The sequence below is a fragment of the Bombus pascuorum genome, chromosome 10, assembly GCF_905332965.1.
Source record: "Bombus pascuorum chromosome 10, iyBomPasc1.1, whole genome shotgun sequence".
In the NCBI taxonomy this organism is placed as follows: domain Eukaryota; kingdom Metazoa; phylum Arthropoda; class Insecta; order Hymenoptera; family Apidae; genus Bombus; species Bombus pascuorum.
In genome coordinates, this window is record NC_083497.1 from 1,322,247 (window position 1) to 1,340,296 (window position 18,050).

Genomic DNA, 18,050 nt, shown 5'->3' on the forward strand with positions numbered 1-18,050 from the left:
ACAACAGTGCACCTTCGTACAAACGTAAAACTAAGTCTGTGAAATGACGCGATGTTTATTTCAACAGAACAAAATGGATCGTAATTCTATAAAATAACATAAAACAATAAACGTTGTGCACCTATTATTTCCTCATAAAACGAAAGAAACTTTTCGGGCCAATGTCAGTAAACATCAAAATTTAAGAACTGAGTTCGCAGTACAAATAAAACTCGATAAAAGGAGAGAAATCAATTTGTGAAATTCAATAATAACAATTGATAATTTGCAAGGATAAAAATGCTGTAATTTGTAGTAACAAAAAGTTGCTGTCCAGCAGCGATCAATTATTTAATTAGTAGCTATTTCGGTGTAAATGATTAATAACGTAAAGAAAGGATTTAAATGTTATAACACACTTTTTTATTCAAATTTTATTTTTACATATATCACATAGAAAATAAATAATACATAGAAAATAAAAAATCTTGGTCTGTGCAAACGACGTGTGCCCGGCCTTCGATTCGTCGTTTTTGGAACATTGGAATGCCTCAGGCCTGTCTCTGAGACATTTTATTTTCGAGGAGTAGCTTCAAAGCCGCATTCTTGCTCTCCTGTGTCCATTTTCTCTTCTTCTGCTTTGGAATTTCAGAGGTTTCTTTGTGGGAAAAGGTAGAGGATAGGTTAAATGAACATTTTCTAACTTAATTTCAGTTGCCGACAAATTGAACTTAGAGATAAAAAAGTTTGATTTGTACTGGTCGACGGCAATCAGCTTGATTGCTACTGGATGTCTGGTATACAAAAAAATTGCAAAAATGGTAATTACTCTCAATAGACTATATATAGTATACATAATAGGAGAAAATCATTTACTTTGTTGAAAAACCAAATATCAGCTCTAGAAAATAACTTTTGACACTCGGAATATCAACCTGTACGTTTAACGTGTCAGTGAAATAAACAATGTGGATCCGAAATATGTTACATAGAACTGTTATATTCATTTGTTTATTTAAATAAAGCGCTAATATCTGGTGGAAAGAGCTAGGATTAATTTTGGTCAGTGCTTCACGACTCTCTTCTGATATTATGTATATGTATAGTATATATAGGAAAAGATTAAATTTCACCTTCTGCAACTTTTTAATCTGAGTATGTAATGAAAATTGAAGTACAGAAGTTTGAAAGCTTATGTCAATCATATGCTGGAAATTTCATCGAAATTGGTTAACGTTGCTATGATAGTGCAAACGATCAAACTGTAATAACTATCATTTTTCCATACGTTTTACGTAACACGTACATCACCATAAGATTAATTTCATCATAATGCAATGAAGTTCATTTACTTTGTTCGCTTTCTACGATATATGTATATGTACAAAAAGGGAAGCACTATGGAAATCATGATCGAGATATTATATTATAATATATGATATTGTAAATTAGTTGTGCAGCACATATCAAAATTAATTCTGGCTTTTAATTATAATAATTATATACATAATGTAATATAATATATAATGTTGTAAAACGTGTGGAAAAATGATTGTTATTACAGTTTGATCGTTTATAGTATCATAGCAAAGTTAACCAATTTCAATGAAATTTTCAGCATATGACTGGCACAAGTCTTCAAAAGATGTTTAAATTTTTATTATGGACCCAGATAAAAGGTTACAGAAAGTGACTTTTACTCTTTCCTAGGGATCGAAATAAGCAGATGTCCTCGGTATTTTTTAAATTTCTGCTCGAACTTACACGTTTCGTTTAAAAAAATATTTCTTCCTTTGGGATTATTAGAGAAAGGAATGTTACCTTTAGGAACTTCTTTGAAAAGTGTTCTCGTGGAACAGATATTCTAGAATTTCTATAATAAATGCTCCATGGAAATAAGTTATTTTAGAACGTGTATTAAAAAAGGTTTCACAGAATGAATAAACGTATCAAGTAGTAATATTATTTAACAATATAATGTCATATTGTTCTTACGTTTATTGATCAAAAGGTATGAAAACCATAAATAATTAATTGTTTTGTAAGAAATATTGAATAGAAAGGAAAATTTGTCAAGAATAATATCTAAATAACTTTTTTTATAATTTAAATTAACTGAGATACGTACCAATTCTACAATATAATATGTAGAATAATATAGACACATAAATATCATATGTGTATTCAGTAACGCCCTTACCTTCCTAACTAATCATTTCAAAGACAAATAAACAACATATTCAGAATATCAATTTAACTGCAATAATTATTTAATACTAGTAGTAGTACTATTCATTAAATACTATTGGGTATTTGCTAGAATAATTGAGAAAAGTTTTTATTTTTATATTTTATGAGTTCTATTCAAACTAAATTTTTTATTTTCCAGAACTTTCCTTCTCATCGAAAGTTATAATGTGAGAACGTTTTCTAAAAAAAATTGCACTTACCATGTTTTAAGTAGAACTCATTAAAAAGTTCCATAACTCTTTCGATCCTCGCTTCTTTCACGATTCTGACCAATTGCAATCTTTTCAAAATGTTTCTCACACGCCACCTAGTAAATTAATCCTTCTACGTAACTTCTTAGAAAGAATCAAATCGTTTCGTTGAATTTTCAGAAAGTTTTATTATAAAAGGTGTCCGAATATTAATGGGAGTAACTGTACATGCTGTATACACAAGGTGTTTCCATTTTATGCCGATCAACTACCATGAGAACATAATCTAAAAAGGAATTTTATATGAAATTTCGTTAGAGACTCTATTACAAAGCTATAGGTCTGTTACAAAGTATTGAACCTACAGGGCTCAAATTAACCCTTCTATACTGTAGCTGCAAGGTCATATACCATACTATCACTGACAATATGTTTTCAATTAAACGAATTTTTGAGATATAAAATGTTACGGTATACACAGGCTCACCAAAGTAGTCAAACACTATACTTGTATGTAACATATTGCGTGTGTCATACGAAACATTTTGAAATTTCATCGGCATTGTTATGGGAGTCGATTATAGTGATTGTATTGCTTTGGAACGAATCTGAAAATATATATAGAAATTACAATATATTTAGTATAAATATACGTGATAAAACAAATCGAAAACCGGGCGAATAGTCGATAGCAGGTTATTTTACGTGTAAAAATAAGTTAGAAATATAGAATAAACTTTTGTCGTAGGATGTTTCGTTTCTGAGAAAATGAAATTTAAAAATTGATCAACGTACACGTGTACCGAGCCAATTCTTAACTAAACCTTGTTTTCTTGAAAACGTGATCTTAAAAGGAAAAATATTATTCTACACTTTTCACTTATTTTCGTACATAGAGTACATAGAATAACTTTCTGCTGGCGGTTTACTTATACCCAATGGAAAACTCGTCAAATTCACATATACCGAAGAAAAGTCGGTTTTCTTCGAAGATAGCGACCCAACTGATAAAAGCTCTGTTGTTATTTCTATATTCAGAGGTAGAATCACAATAGTTATTACTATATTGTATGGATAAATCTATCACACCGTTCTGAGTCGAAAAACCTTTATTGCACACACTTACATGGACTAGGGAAAAAAAGAGAGAAACAAAAGAACATCCTAAAACTATCGATTGAGTCTATCGATTGTATCTAGAAGAATCTTCTAGTTACTGTTTTTTTCAACTAGCGCATCTGCATATGGCGGGCGAGCACGAACTCACGTTGTCATTTATATATATTTTCGACGTATATCTTCACGTAGAATCTCCTCGATTGTACCATGTTGCAAGATAACGCTGGAGCCAGTTCGCGAATGTAGATTCCAGCGGCAAAAGCCAGAGGACAAACGAACGGGTGAAAGTACACGAGATACAAATTCATAGATCGCTTTAAAATAAATATCCAAACTGGATATTGATTCCTTCTCTCCAAGAGAGGAGTTTAAGAAGAACAGAACAACGAATAAGTTAACACTTCCGACCTCGTTTCATAATTAGTATGAACACCTTTGCTGATGAGCGGATGGTCAAAATAGAATATTCTGATCATCCCTGGATTGTTGTAGATAACCAGAAACTAAGTTCTAGAAATTGATCCGAGATTGGACTGCCTTGATCCAAGTACCTTGATTGAGTTTGGTAATGAGATTTTCTTGAATGATACAAACTGAATAAATTAAAGCTGACAATGAATTTCTCGATAATTGAATGATTAAATTTGCACTAAGTAGACGATTCCATTAAATTAAATCCTTTCTGACTAAAGCTAAGCTGAATAAAAGCTAGTGACATCAATTTACGTCCCCCTTAAATCCATTTAATTTTTCTTGGAAACATCTTCCGATATCACGAATAGTTTCGAAAATCTTCGCAGGAATTGCGAAATCTTCGATGTGACACTCTGTATATTATAACTTATTGTTAATATATGGGAACGTGTTCACCATATTGTTTACTTTAAAATAGCTTATTACTAGTGTAAACAGACGAAAGTTACGGAAGAAGAGCAGTGGCCATGCAACAATATTAATATTAATAATGGAATTAAAATTAACAATTAATGATTAATGTTTTTTTTTTACACCATATATAAACCATATATATACATGGTTTATAAGGATAGAATCTATCAAAGACACGAGACTGATGAAATATTTTATGTCATACGGCGTAGCCCATGAATCGGCTGCCACGATATTTGAGCCGGCTCTGATAGTTTGACAATAATTATGCGAATAATTACCCGGACTTTGTTTTAGAAACAGCTCCATAAACTTGTTTAGAGGTATTAGTGGGCACATGCACTTGATTTAACGTACTTCATTGGTCGTAGCGTCCAACTGCTCGCTGCGGCCAGTTTCTCGTGCTTTCATGGTCGTTGACAACTCACTGGTTGCCATGACCACGCACGTGAGAGCTCATATATTCTCAGGAATCCAGTGGTCACTGACAACCTGGTTCCTGGCGACACTGCTGTTTTTCACTCAATGGGCAAAAATGAAACACTTGAGCGTAAGATCTAAAAGATTTTATATCCTGCTGTATTAATAATATTCGTAATATTACAAATTGTAATTCACAATTACTTTTATTGTGCATTGGAGTTTTTAATATTATAACTTTCATTGAATTTACCAATATGTTGTCAAAACTAAACCGTGAAATTCAATGCAAAAATCAATGCACTTTTTCAAACACGAGCCATTAGAGGAATATCTGTTTCTTATTTTAATTTTTAAAAGCCTAGTTCAATAATGCAAAGTCACTTTTAAAACTATCGAGTAACTTTAAAGTATAATAATAATGAATTTCTTTTTTTATATATTTATCAACTTGGAAGTTGATAAATATATAAAATATATAATACCAGAAATACCAAGAAATAGTTCTGGATATATTTAACTTTACGCTGTCAGTTTCTTCTTCTTCTGCGTTTTACGCTGCTTTACTCGATAAAATATCGATTGGGATTTGAATCCTCCCAGCCGATTTTCGACCGACACCTCTGCAACGAGATTTATTCGTAGTTGTATAGCGCTTATCTCAACGCGATTTCTAGTAATTCAGAAACCTCCTAAAATTATAGGTCAGTCATTTTCTCTCACGTTCATAGTCACAAAAACTAACTGTACCAATACCAATCGCCAATAACGCCGGCACTTGACGCGATTCAAAATAATTAAAGAGGATCAAACGATAAAAAATAGTCGAGATTCTTATTAACGTAAGTAATAGTCCTAATTCCTATGCCACTTGCAATGTACTCTGCGTACCAACGAAAGTGAAATAGATTCGCGAAAAAATACACGAAAGGATTCATGAACGAATAATATGATTATTGAGAATAATTTTAGGTCATGTTTGTGTGTAGGTTATTTTTTTTTATTAATTACAGATAATAGTTCGAATGTGATAAAGTTTGTTGTGCTCATATTATGTTACGTGTTGAAACGCGAACAAGATTGTTACAAATTTCCATTTTTTAAAGAAACAAATGAAAACTTAAAAATTTGTAACTTGTAACTTATTTCCAGAATAGCAAAGCGCAAAGAGATAATAATTACACGCTTGATTGAACGTTGAATGAGAACTGAAACTCTCTATTGATTTCTTTGGCGCTTTTATACATATGGTGTATCGGGCAGTTGCTATGTCAGAGAATCAATCGATTGGATTTGGACAGTTACCACGCTAATCATGAATATCGAGCTCTTGTGACAAAATACGGGTGGTCTGAATTGATACTGTGTGATCGCGGTTTCTATGCCGAATAAAAATGTTATGCTGCTATGCCAAAACTGACAAGACATTGATAATAATGAAATTAATATTCAAACAGATAAAACAATAAAAATCTTCTTTTTATAAATTAAACCTGGCCAAGCCTGAGCGTGCTTGAAGGTTAAGCAGATACGTAAACTAATTTATTATTTCTATTTTCAAAATAATTTGTGTGCAAAATAAATTGTATTTTATATAAAAATCAGATTAACTATTTTCAGATAATACCTCACGTTATTGATAAAATAATGGATAATTTTTGGGTTTTGGATGCTATATTTCGTATAAATTTTAATCGCAAACAGTGAAAGTACAATATTTGATATAATCGTACGAGAATAGTTGAATAAAATATTTGGCTCATATTCATTATCCCACTATTTTGAAATAATCATGCGTTAAATTACGTAAATACGGAAAATTATTTACCTCTGATTGTAAGTTATTGAAATACAGAAAATAAATAAATAGCGTCGCGATACGAGATATATGTTACGGGAATCGTATCTCACCTCATCCTAATGTGCAATCATTATCCACGTATCGTGATACACGTATCCGCGTGACGAATTAGTCTAATGGACTCTGCTCGCACGAGTATCTGTGTGTTAGGACGCGTATCATGATATATGTACTTATGTATATAGAGTGGCTAGAAAAAATATTTGCGCATAGCTTTATATTTCAGTGAAGCGTTTTTTGTCAGTTTCCATATTTCATTTTCATAGAAATTTGTTAACTCATATGAAAATACTATTGAGAGATACCGAATTTAATATACTTGGACCTAATTGATTAGTATATGCAGTGGCTCGTAAAAATATTCCTAGATGCACTTGCCACAGAAAACTTTTCCTTTATATGATGCATAGCATATAAAATATTTTGAACTGATATGAGCATATTTGCAAAATTGGAACTCAAACTGACAATATAACACAAGCTACAAGATAGTGCAAACTTATATTTAACAAAAAAATTAATGTACGGTATGAGCAGACATCTTAAGCATATAATAAATGTTAAAAATAGTCTTTTGTGATTCTTCTATAATTGCTCGTTTAGATATTTTTATGGTCTCTGCAAAGTATTATATGTACTTGTATTAAATATCTTGCAACTTTTGCATACACTTTCGAAATTGTTCAAAATTTTACCACTATAATTGTGATAGTTGAATGTCGTTACAGCGTTAATAAAATTTTTTAATGTTTCATATAATAATAATGTTTAATATAATTGCTTTCGCGAGCTACTGTAAACGCTACAATAAATATAATGGAATGAAAATATCTTTTGTAGCCATTGTATCTCTGTGTAAAACTAACCGTAGAAATTGAGACTTCGTAGGTTTATGATACGTCAATTACTATTGAGATACAGGAAAAATCTCGGAATTCTTTGTTTCCTTGAAAATTGAGATGCTCTCCTAATTTTCAATACAGTTTCATGCGTTTATTACATGCTCAAGGATAACTGAAATGAGAGCAATTTTGAGAATAAATGTTGGATAGGTAACTTTATTTTTTTACTCTTCGGTCTTGAAAAGTGGTTAACACGTCTATAGAGTCAGGATTCATATACATATTATTATAATTTACTTATTTAATCATTATAATTGCTGTACTTGAAATATTAAAAAGACTCCGAATACTTTTGATACTTTAGCGAACTTTCTTCTTTTTTCTATTTTCTTCACCCATCTCTTTCCTTCCTCTTGTGCTCACATGAGCATTCTTTTGCTTAATTCTTGTTCTCTTTCAATTTCTGCACTCTTCAATAAAAATTTCCATTGTCTCTTCTCCTGGTCCACGTAATCTACAGTTCTTCTCCTCTGATTTTAGCCTGAATTTATTGACTCTTTTCTCATTACCGCATTTGAATCTCGCTATCATAGCTTGATCCCTTTCCCTGTACTTCTTCTTTGGATACTCTGCACTGCTTCCCTCTCTTGATTCTCTGTTCTTCCTATTATATCTTTCTTTTATTATTCTTTCATATTGTGCTTGTCTCTGCTCTGCCTATCTGTACTAGGGCTTTTGCCAAGTTGATCTTCCGTACCCGATGTCCTGAATTCTCTTACGCGTATGCTCTTCGTAATTCATGCCCTTCGTTCTCTTTCCTCTTCCCATCTCCAAGTCCATTTCTTTCCAACATTCGGGCATGAGAATAAATGCCGTTAGGTTGTTAAATAATGCGGTTTTATTGTTCACGATTAGAATACATATACTTACAGGTATTTGCAAAATATAGCATTTAAAATTGATATTAATAAAAGTATTTTTATCTGAAATTTAGCTAAAATAGAATATTATTGGGGGATTTATTCGTCCTTGATATAAAATAAAATTACACAAGTTGCACGTACAGTTTATAAGCTGCTCTTAAAATAAAAACAAGAAATTAGTTCAAATTATTGTTACTTCATTTTTATTTCAAACAAAATTAGCCAATGTTTGATACAGAAGAATACTATTTGCTTACTGAATGGTCCCCACTTCAATTACGTTTGAATAATAAATGTGCAGGGCTGTGTATACATGAGGCAATCCGAGAAAATCTTTACTGCAGACGTAGTTGACGTAGTCGAAATAGAAGTTATTTCGGAGAATATTTATTCAAAAAACAAATAAAATGAAAAATGTATTATTACGGTGGAGTCTCGGTTCTCGTAGTCCCGTTTAACCAAAGTTCCATATTATCCGAGGTGCTTTGAACTTTATCATAACTTCGTTTTTTTTCGAAATTTTTCTCGGAAACGTAAATCGTCAGGTACTGTGAAGGCAATTAATCAAATTTTCAGCCGATTAAATAATGAATTAAACCTAGAAACATGTACAGTACATTACCAAATGTTTCTTATGATTTAGACCTTTCCGTATTATACGAGTTTTCGATTATAAGAATTGTGTTCTTATTTCTAGTTTTCTACACTATGTTAGATTCTTATATCGAATTCTTAATTCCATAAAATGAAAAATTATTTCATAATTAAGAAACAATTAAGAAAAAAAATCATTTTCTCGTTCATACAATACTACTACAAAATTAATATGATTACAAGATCCACTTAAAGCGATATATTACTGAAATAACCATTTCTTCAAATACTTTATTTAAGTGATGTCCACTTTTCCTCTGCAATGCTTCGCGAGGTTTCGCGAGGATGTGCTTTTTCTATTTAAAGCGAAAATGACGCACAAAAAAGATAAATAATTGCATCAAATGAAACAACAGATAAATTGAGAGAATCACGCACTGAAGAATCACAAATAATCTAATCTTCGAAAAGTTTAAAATCTAAGAAGCAAATTAATTTTTATTTTAAAATAAATTCCAAAACCTTATTTGATAATTTGAAAATAATTTGTTTGTCAAATATTTGATTATTTCAAACAGTAACAGAAAGACAACGGGATATCAAGTAATTGCTTTTTTTCTAGAAGAAATCGTAGATCTATCAGCCCTAGAAACAATTTATCAGGTCGGGAAGCAAAAAACTTAAGAGGTACGGAGAGGAAGATATGAAAATAATTCAGTAAATAAAGACCGACCTCTGTTGGGTAGTTTTGGGTGAGATCATCCACCCTATAATGCGGGCCTTGCTCCGAACGATCTTCATCTTTTCCATAAGAGCGGTTACAGGCGGGTCGACTAAATCGGTCGTCTAGAATTGGTCGAATCGACTAGTCGACCGTCGACAAACCTAGTCAACCATATTTTCGCCTTCACACACTGAGCGACTTACTAAAATATCTTGCTATATCGGCCCTTTAGTCGACCCGTCTCACAGTGAGAAATTTTGTCGAAATCCTGGTCGAAAGTAGTATCTTTAAATCTAAGATAGATTGTTGGAATAAATTGCAGATATGATTCTAAAATAACAATAATAATATACTTTTTAATGTTAAATATTAGGCTAATTTACTTAAAATTCTGCATGGGAATTGATTGTAGTCTACTAAATAAAAAAAAAAAGATATTAGGTATAATAATAATTTTGATAAAATATAAAAAATAGAAACGTTGATAATTACCTACAAGTATAAAAATGTAAAATACATTCTGATGTATATTTAATAGTTTCTCAATGTTTACTATATGATGTTAATTCTTCTTCTTCTTCTCGTTCTCATCCCCCTGCTACAAAATCAATTTTCGATAATTTTTGGCAAATTTGGCAAATTGAGGATGCCAAGTATTATATCAAAAAACTGAATGACATGTTTGGGATATTTTTTCGCCTTTGTGGGATATATTCCTCTTATACTGCTTGCATTATATCGATTCAAGGATACAAGAAAATTATGGAAAATAACTTCTATTGTTTTCTTTATCTTTCTTGCGGTTCTCTCGTGCTTTTCTTCTGCTTCTTCTCCCAGTTATCCAATTGGAAGAAATGAATCAATATTTTATGTACAGCCGTTGGCAGGTTATATCACCCATATAGCTTCATAAATTTCTTCGCAGTCTCTAAGCAGTGTATGTGAAAAAAGATCTATTTTTATTAGGTGGATGCTCATCATGAAGATTATGTGAACAATCAGCGAGCGATATTTCCATCATTACTTGTACCGAATCCTGCATTCAGATTTATCTACAAGCAAACCCATCTCAATTCCGAAAGATTTTTGTCTTCTTTACTTATTCTCCGCTACTTTCCTCTTTGTGTGTTACCTCGAACTAGCCACTGGCTATAAGATAGATGCAGTAAGCATTCGAAACATTTTATCTGCTCGTGTAATGGCGATATTCCAAATCTCAATTTTGATTCGTCCTCGATATTTTGTTTCATGGTCAAATCGATATTATCGAGGTCACTCGGCAAAGGTAACATCTTCAACATGTCGCGGAATTTTTCATATCGTATTACGTACCTTCCCATCGATCATCGTAAACATGCAGCAATGCGTAACTGGTGGTATATTGTGTATCCTCAATTTTCACTGTTGTCGAACTTCAAAGTTTTACATAATTTTCAATCTGTCGTACCTCTTGTATCATCAAATTTGCTGTCTCGTGTACGTAATGAATTCGAATACGTCTATAAAATCTTGGCGAGGATGTTTGGAAATTCTACCATAACAGGATTTGCTTTGCACTGTTTGGGTCATCTAATATAAACTGCAATGAAACAAATATGCTTTAGTCGCAAACAGCGGAGTTTACAAATCCTCGCTCAAACTCGCTTATTCCGGATGTTCCATCACGTCTCCATTTAACTATTGAATTAAGATTATTTAAATCATTAGCGTTCATGGTACTGATCTCCTCTTGAAATCGAACTATCCTCAGAACCGTGTGATCCAATAAGTTTTGTTACGCTTCAGTGATAATGTTATTTTTGGCATAACAGTCCTTTCAAGCTTCCATAATGATTTTAAGTTTCAAGATCCATAATGCGGGTACTGTTGTGCATTTTCGCTAAATCTCTTACAATATTATATCGATGTTTTGTTAATTTTGCCTTCGTTATTGCGTGAGTATAGCTTTATAGGGAGACTAACTTTCCTCTGTGCACTCTTATATTCGGTAACACGTTCTGACGGGAGAATTACGTCTTTTATAACGTTAACAATATCTAATTTATGGTGTTTTTGAACTGCGTTTAAACAGCGTAAGAGAGTTCCCTGGAATTAATACTTGCTCGTACATAGTTCTTCAGTCTTTCTTCTTTTGAATCATTTTTCACTGACTTTAGTAAAATCAATCGATGGTTTTCCAAAATTAAAACAATATGTTTTATAGCACATTCGTTTCACTTACAAAATGTCGTAAACATTGCGTGCTTTCCTTTGACAGCCAATAACCTTTTTACATAACAGTTACTCTTGCCTTTAAAACTGGTTGAAGGACAATTTTTGGGAGAACCTACAAGCTCATTTCTGGATAATGAAGTGTACGTTGCTTGAGAAGTTCAAGCTGCTGGCTTCATAATGTTTTTCAATGCACTATCATTCGATAAATAAAGTACAAAATGTCGCAACTGCACAAACTGCACAATCAAATCGTACAAGTTGCACGAACGAGCTGCACCACCGAAATGCTTTATAAAATCGTTTTGAAGATCTATGTAAATATAAAGTTTGAGAGATGTCTATCGTTTTAGTAATCCTTTGATACATAGAATGACTTTGGCCCGTTTTTATTGGCCAAGTTCATATTTAATATGAACTTGGATTTAATAAAATTTGGTTAATTGGTTCTAACAATGTGCAAAATTTGCAATTTCATACCTAACACTGACCAGAATGTATTCTTCTTCTTCAACGAATCCCCGGTTTATAATGGTCAACAAACGTTAAGATATAGAACTATAAAGATATAGAAGCATTAGATATAGAAATAGGCATACTAATCAAGCAAAACACAATATTCCGATCCTATGCCATAAATGTGCATCGCATAAACGATGCTTTTTTCTTTTTCTTTTTTTTTTTTTTTTTTTTTTTTTGTAGATTATTTACAATCAATTCTCATAGAGAATTATAAGTAAATTATTTTGGCGTGGTACTGTAACTTGGATTATAGGAGTTTATAGTATGTTTGATTCTAGTTGAATCTAATGCTTCAATCTAAAGGGTAACGAATATGTTAGGAAAGAATTTGGAGCGATTTAACTTAGGAATCAGATTTTAGGAAGAAATGTAGAACTGGAAAACCATGCTATTATAATAGCATATATATTATATATGTATATTTATATATATATATAAAACGTAGTGAGGGTAAAAAGAGTATGGAGCAACACAAATTCTTTTTTTATTTAGTAGATTATTTACAATCAATTCTCATACAGAATTTTAAGTAAATTTCTTTGGTACTGTAACTTGGATTATAAAAGTTTATAGTGTGTTTGATTCTAGTTGAATCTGATGCTTCAATCTAAAGGGTATTGTCTTTTTAGTCTGCGGATTTGATTCGTCGTATCAAGTAATTGGGTAACTAGTGGGTTGTGGTGGTTGTTAACTCTTATATTATATCTGTTTTTAAACTTGGATATTAATTCTTTGACTGTGGGTATCTTAAGGTCGCGATGTATTGGCATAAAATTGGTTCTGACGGCAAAGAAATAACAGCTCATAATATCGTAATTTATCTCAAGAAAATGCAACGGATCTTTTTTCAGTAAGCTTCAAAGTTTATTTTTTAGAAAATGGCTTCTGATCTCGCTTTATACATAATTATTTCCTTGGGACAAAGGAAAAAATATATGGATCTTGTATTCTCCTTTATCTCAAGTATAGATAGTGGAATAAAGAAAATAAATTAGATCAGAATATATATAAATTTAGAGCACGTCAGACAGCTACCAACATTGAAAGAAAAGGATTACAAATCGATACTGAAACAAAAAGTTCTTTTCAATTTTGGTTTAAAAATTTCACGTTATGAACCCAACAATTTTGATTTACCGTACCTCCGGGGATTGTACAAAGAAAGCTGATGCTAAGGAAAAATCATGCTTTGATAATTCATAAATGAAACGCAATGCAAAGATCTTTAAAATTAAAAAAAAAATTTGTTCCGTTTTGGCCAGCATTTCCGTAAAATTTGCCGTCTATAGCCGTCCTGAGCTTGAACAGTTCCTTTAATAGTAATAATATAACATAATGTTGTGCAAAAATTAAATGTTTATTTATTGCAGTTTCAATGGCAAAACATGTAATATTCGCGTAATACTCATCGTGTTAAATGGTCTGGCAGTGAACGACTACAGCAAGAGGATTTTAAAACTTGTGAACTATGATAAATGTTTAAATTTAAAGGGTAGTTATGTGGAGGGACAGACTAAGGTACTGTATGTTCAAAAAGATATAAAATTAAACAATAAAACGTTTTCATAATTTTTTAAAACTAAACAATCTTTACTATGTGTATTATCCTTATGCCTAAGCTTAAATATCACTTCTCAATAAAATTAAAGCAAATAAAAATTGTTGGGAATGTAATTGTACCATAGATATATATATGTATCTTTATATTTTACAATAAAATATTAAAATAATGTAAATATAGAACCTCATATAACAAAGCAAAAACTAAAATAAATACTTTTTTGAAGTAATGCAACTAACTCTGTGTGTATATATGTCGAGTTATCGTTGGAATTCGGGGCGCGTAACGAATCTGCATGCGAATTAGCCATCGTTGTTGTATACTATAGAAGATATTTATTGATACGAATGTGAGTATTACAGGATGTAACAAGTAATAGCGGCGATTGGATAATCGAGAAGTCGATGACAATGAGTTTAGGTTCGATAACGAATCCACGGTCAACGGGATGACGAATGCGACTTGATACACGATTCTGGTGTCACTCAACGTACTTGTCGCCATACGAGTAGAACTTATCAGACTGAATCTCAGTCCAACTGGAACTGCTCTTATATACTCCTCTCCGTACCTCCCTGTACCCCTCGATCTTTGTTTTCACGAAGAGCTATTTAATTACTCTATACCTCTGTTAGGTACACGTCCCTCCCATGACCGCGGCTACCTTCAGCGACCCGTTATGTCACTTCAAGCCCAAGTCCACTGTCATAAATCTCGGGCAAACATAATTGGATTAAATCATAAACAGCTACTTCTCTGTTTTATTATTTGAGTACAGCTATAATAAAAAGTCTGGATTAAAGTATTGGGGACCTTCCCAAATATTCCAAAAGAAAGGCCTCGATGTCCTTTCATCTCCGACATATATATGTTGTAGTATCGACGAAAGGCCTAAGAGATATCGAGCGAACAATAAACTATATCGCGAGGAAGCCGAAGTGCCGACAGGCCCAACAATGTATCGTCGATCCTTCAATCGAATAGTTTCGTGGAAGAGGTCTGCGTGACCCTGACCACGAGCGGTTGCGGAACACGTGCGTGGTGGGAGTAAGACAGAAGACATGGGGCTAAGACAAGAGACAAGGGGTTGCTAAGGGACAAAGACAAATTAACAATCAGTGTGAGTTGAGAAGCCAGAGATTGTGAGTTGAAAAGTCAGAGAGTGTGGTCCGCGTGAGAGAGAGCGTTGGATCCGTGGTGACGGGAGTTGCAAATTATCTATCTAGTTGTCTTAATTATAATACGTTATTGTGATTAGTTCACGTTAAATAATCATCGTTCCCTGTTTAACCAACATCTGTTTAATCCATTTATTGTAAATAAACTAATTGTAGTAAAGATCCTACAATATACATATGTCAGGTTATAGTTTTAGTATAGGTTTAGGGGCGTGTAACGAATCTTGATTCGGACTAGCCATCGTTCTTGTACAATAGAGATTATATTTACTCGTATAAATATGATTTTTACAAAGTTTGACAAATAACCGTGGTGATTAGACACTCGAGATGTTAACGATAATGTTCTTAGGTTCAATAACGAATCCACGGTCAACGGGGTAACTCTTCGTTAAACGTAGAATATATTTTTAAGCACAAAGTAACGTTCGCTGTGACGCTCGGTATATACTGGACGTAAAGACGATGTGAAAACCTTCCAAGATGATCGCAAGAATAAAAGACTGATGAAAACTTTCCTCTCTTTACGATCGCGTTCGTTTTGTTGTAAATTTGCCGGGGATACCAACAAAATTCCAGCCGCCGTTGCTAGGTAGACCCGAGTAGCAGCGACATTGCTCCTGCTGAGGGTTTGATTGGTAATACAACGTGTGTCTCATAATATTGACACTTATCTGTTAAGTAAAAACGTCCATCCCGTGATCGTAGCTACGTCATAAATAGTCTAGATTATAGTATTGGGGATCCTCCCAAAAACCCCAAAAGAAAGGCCCCGATGTCCTTTCATATATATTTCATATATATATGAAATAACTATCACATGATACATAAAATCCTTCTTATCGTACACAAGTTAATGCATAACTATAATGGTCGAATCAGTTTAGAAACGCTTACATACATTTGCATGTCATGAATGAGTCCAGCCTCCAACAAAACATAGGAAGCAAACGCGGCAACTCAATTACAAATATTGCTCTTGTTCGTTTACCTTGCATATTTAAGGCAATGATATGCTTTTGAAATAGAAAACTTTTATGTTCATATTATATGTTATATATAAAACATTTTGGAATTTCATTAGCATTATAATGAGACACGGTTATTATGATCACAATGATAAAATTTGAAACCAATCGAACAATATATTTCTAAACGATTTTGCAATCGAGTTATACGAGGAAGTGGTAACAACTTTCCGATCTCGTTATAGGCCGTACCATAGCCGTATATTATTATTTACATCATCATTTAAAATCAAGTAACAAAGCAAATAACAAATAAATAAAAATTTAAATAAATATTGATTTCTATAATGCTCGATCCTGACCTATCGATACATCAGATAGTTTTACATTGTAGTATCATTAGTTACCATTAATTACCAACTCACGAAGTAATGCTTCTATGAATTACTCTTTCTTGATTAATACTCTAAAAATGTCGTCATCGTAACGGCATATTATTGTTGATAACGTTATTGCCATTGTTACTGTTGCGATGTTCAGGAAAACTTTTACAATTAACACCTTAACACTCATGTCTCTGTGAGACATGTGAACAGTCATCCGCCCATTTGTTATACTAATAAACAGTCACGTTTTCGTATCTTCAAAAATACTTGCTTTCTTTCTCTTTAGGTTTTGCGTCTTATTGTATTAAAAACGAATATACAGCTTTAAAATTACGAAAAATATATTGTTATGTAGCCGAGAATCAATTATACTAAAAGCAAAATTGTGCGTTTAAGTTAGGACGGGAAAAAATTGTACGCTAAGGAGCCAAGCGTTTCGTCCTCGAGACTTCAATTTTTTTTATAATCTGGATCATCGACGTGAGAATGTCCCATCTTCTTCAAAGTTTTTCATCGACACAGACAAAAGGTAATTCGAAACTTAATACTTTAGTTTCTATTATTCGTAAGTAACTGTATTTTTACGACAGAGATTCGTGTGGAATATCGCCACACTTTCGATAATTATCACGAATCTTTTAACACGTACCAAAGCGCCAACAACTAGTATTTGGATAGGGACAACGATGCATCTACTCCATTGTTGGAGACCAAACACACACAGCTGACTACCGACCATTATTCACTTACTCTCCGTTTACAACCAGCTGCCCAATATTAGTTTGGCAGGCAACATTCGTGATAGAATTGTGTAGTAGCAAGGTCAGCTCGAGATTTACAACCTTGAGAAGGAAGCAATTTGCACGATTCGATCATGGAGGTCACAGATAACGGCAGAAGTTTAGCATTTCTGTAGGACAACGGCTATCAAGCAATCTAGTATATCAATGGAGACTCTGACTCGAGGTTTCTATACAATTATTAAGTCGTATACCGATACGCGAGTATGAATCAGACTTGGCAAATTGTATTTGGAATTAAAATAAGAAATTACTATCTGAAACGTTTCATCTTGTCCCGTATCATAGTATTTTTAATATTATTATTTGAAAATATAAATAATACCGATTCGTTTGAACAAACAGCAATTTAAAATAAGGAATTATTTTGGTATCTCTTTTTTTTTTATTACTATTTCAAATGTGGCATAAGAAATAATCGTCAAAATCATGCAAGAAGGAGAAACTGTGATATTTTATGGTATGAACAGTAAAAATGAGAATATATGTCAGACCGGGGCATCTCTGAAATATTACTTGAAATATACTTTCAAAGAATTTCATAATTATTTCAAATAGTTGACCCAGCATCGTTGCTAATGTCTCGCCTCGTTGTTGATGCGACGTAAAACGTAAAGGAAGAAGAAGAAGAAG

General features: G+C 32.6%; 1 protein-coding gene and 1 long non-coding RNA gene across 4 annotated transcripts in view; one reads left to right on the plus strand and one right to left on the minus strand.

Annotated features, from left to right (window-relative positions):
* LOC132911159 (uncharacterized) overlaps window positions 1–18,050 on the plus strand; it is a 326,329-nt gene that overhangs the window by 55,449 nt on the left and 252,830 nt on the right. The gene's annotated exons all lie outside the window — the stretch shown is intronic.
* LOC132911536 (uncharacterized) lies at window positions 7,767–11,059 on the minus strand. Of its 2 annotated transcripts, XR_009659024.1 has the most exons (4): window positions 10,924–11,059; window positions 10,284–10,843; window positions 9,801–10,121; window positions 7,767–8,157 (listed from the first exon to the last, which is right to left on the minus strand). It is a non-coding gene; the product is annotated as an uncharacterized LOC132911536 (long non-coding RNA). The 2 variants fall into 2 exon arrangements; XR_009659023.1 differs by having other exon boundaries at window positions 7,773–8,157; window positions 10,284–11,059.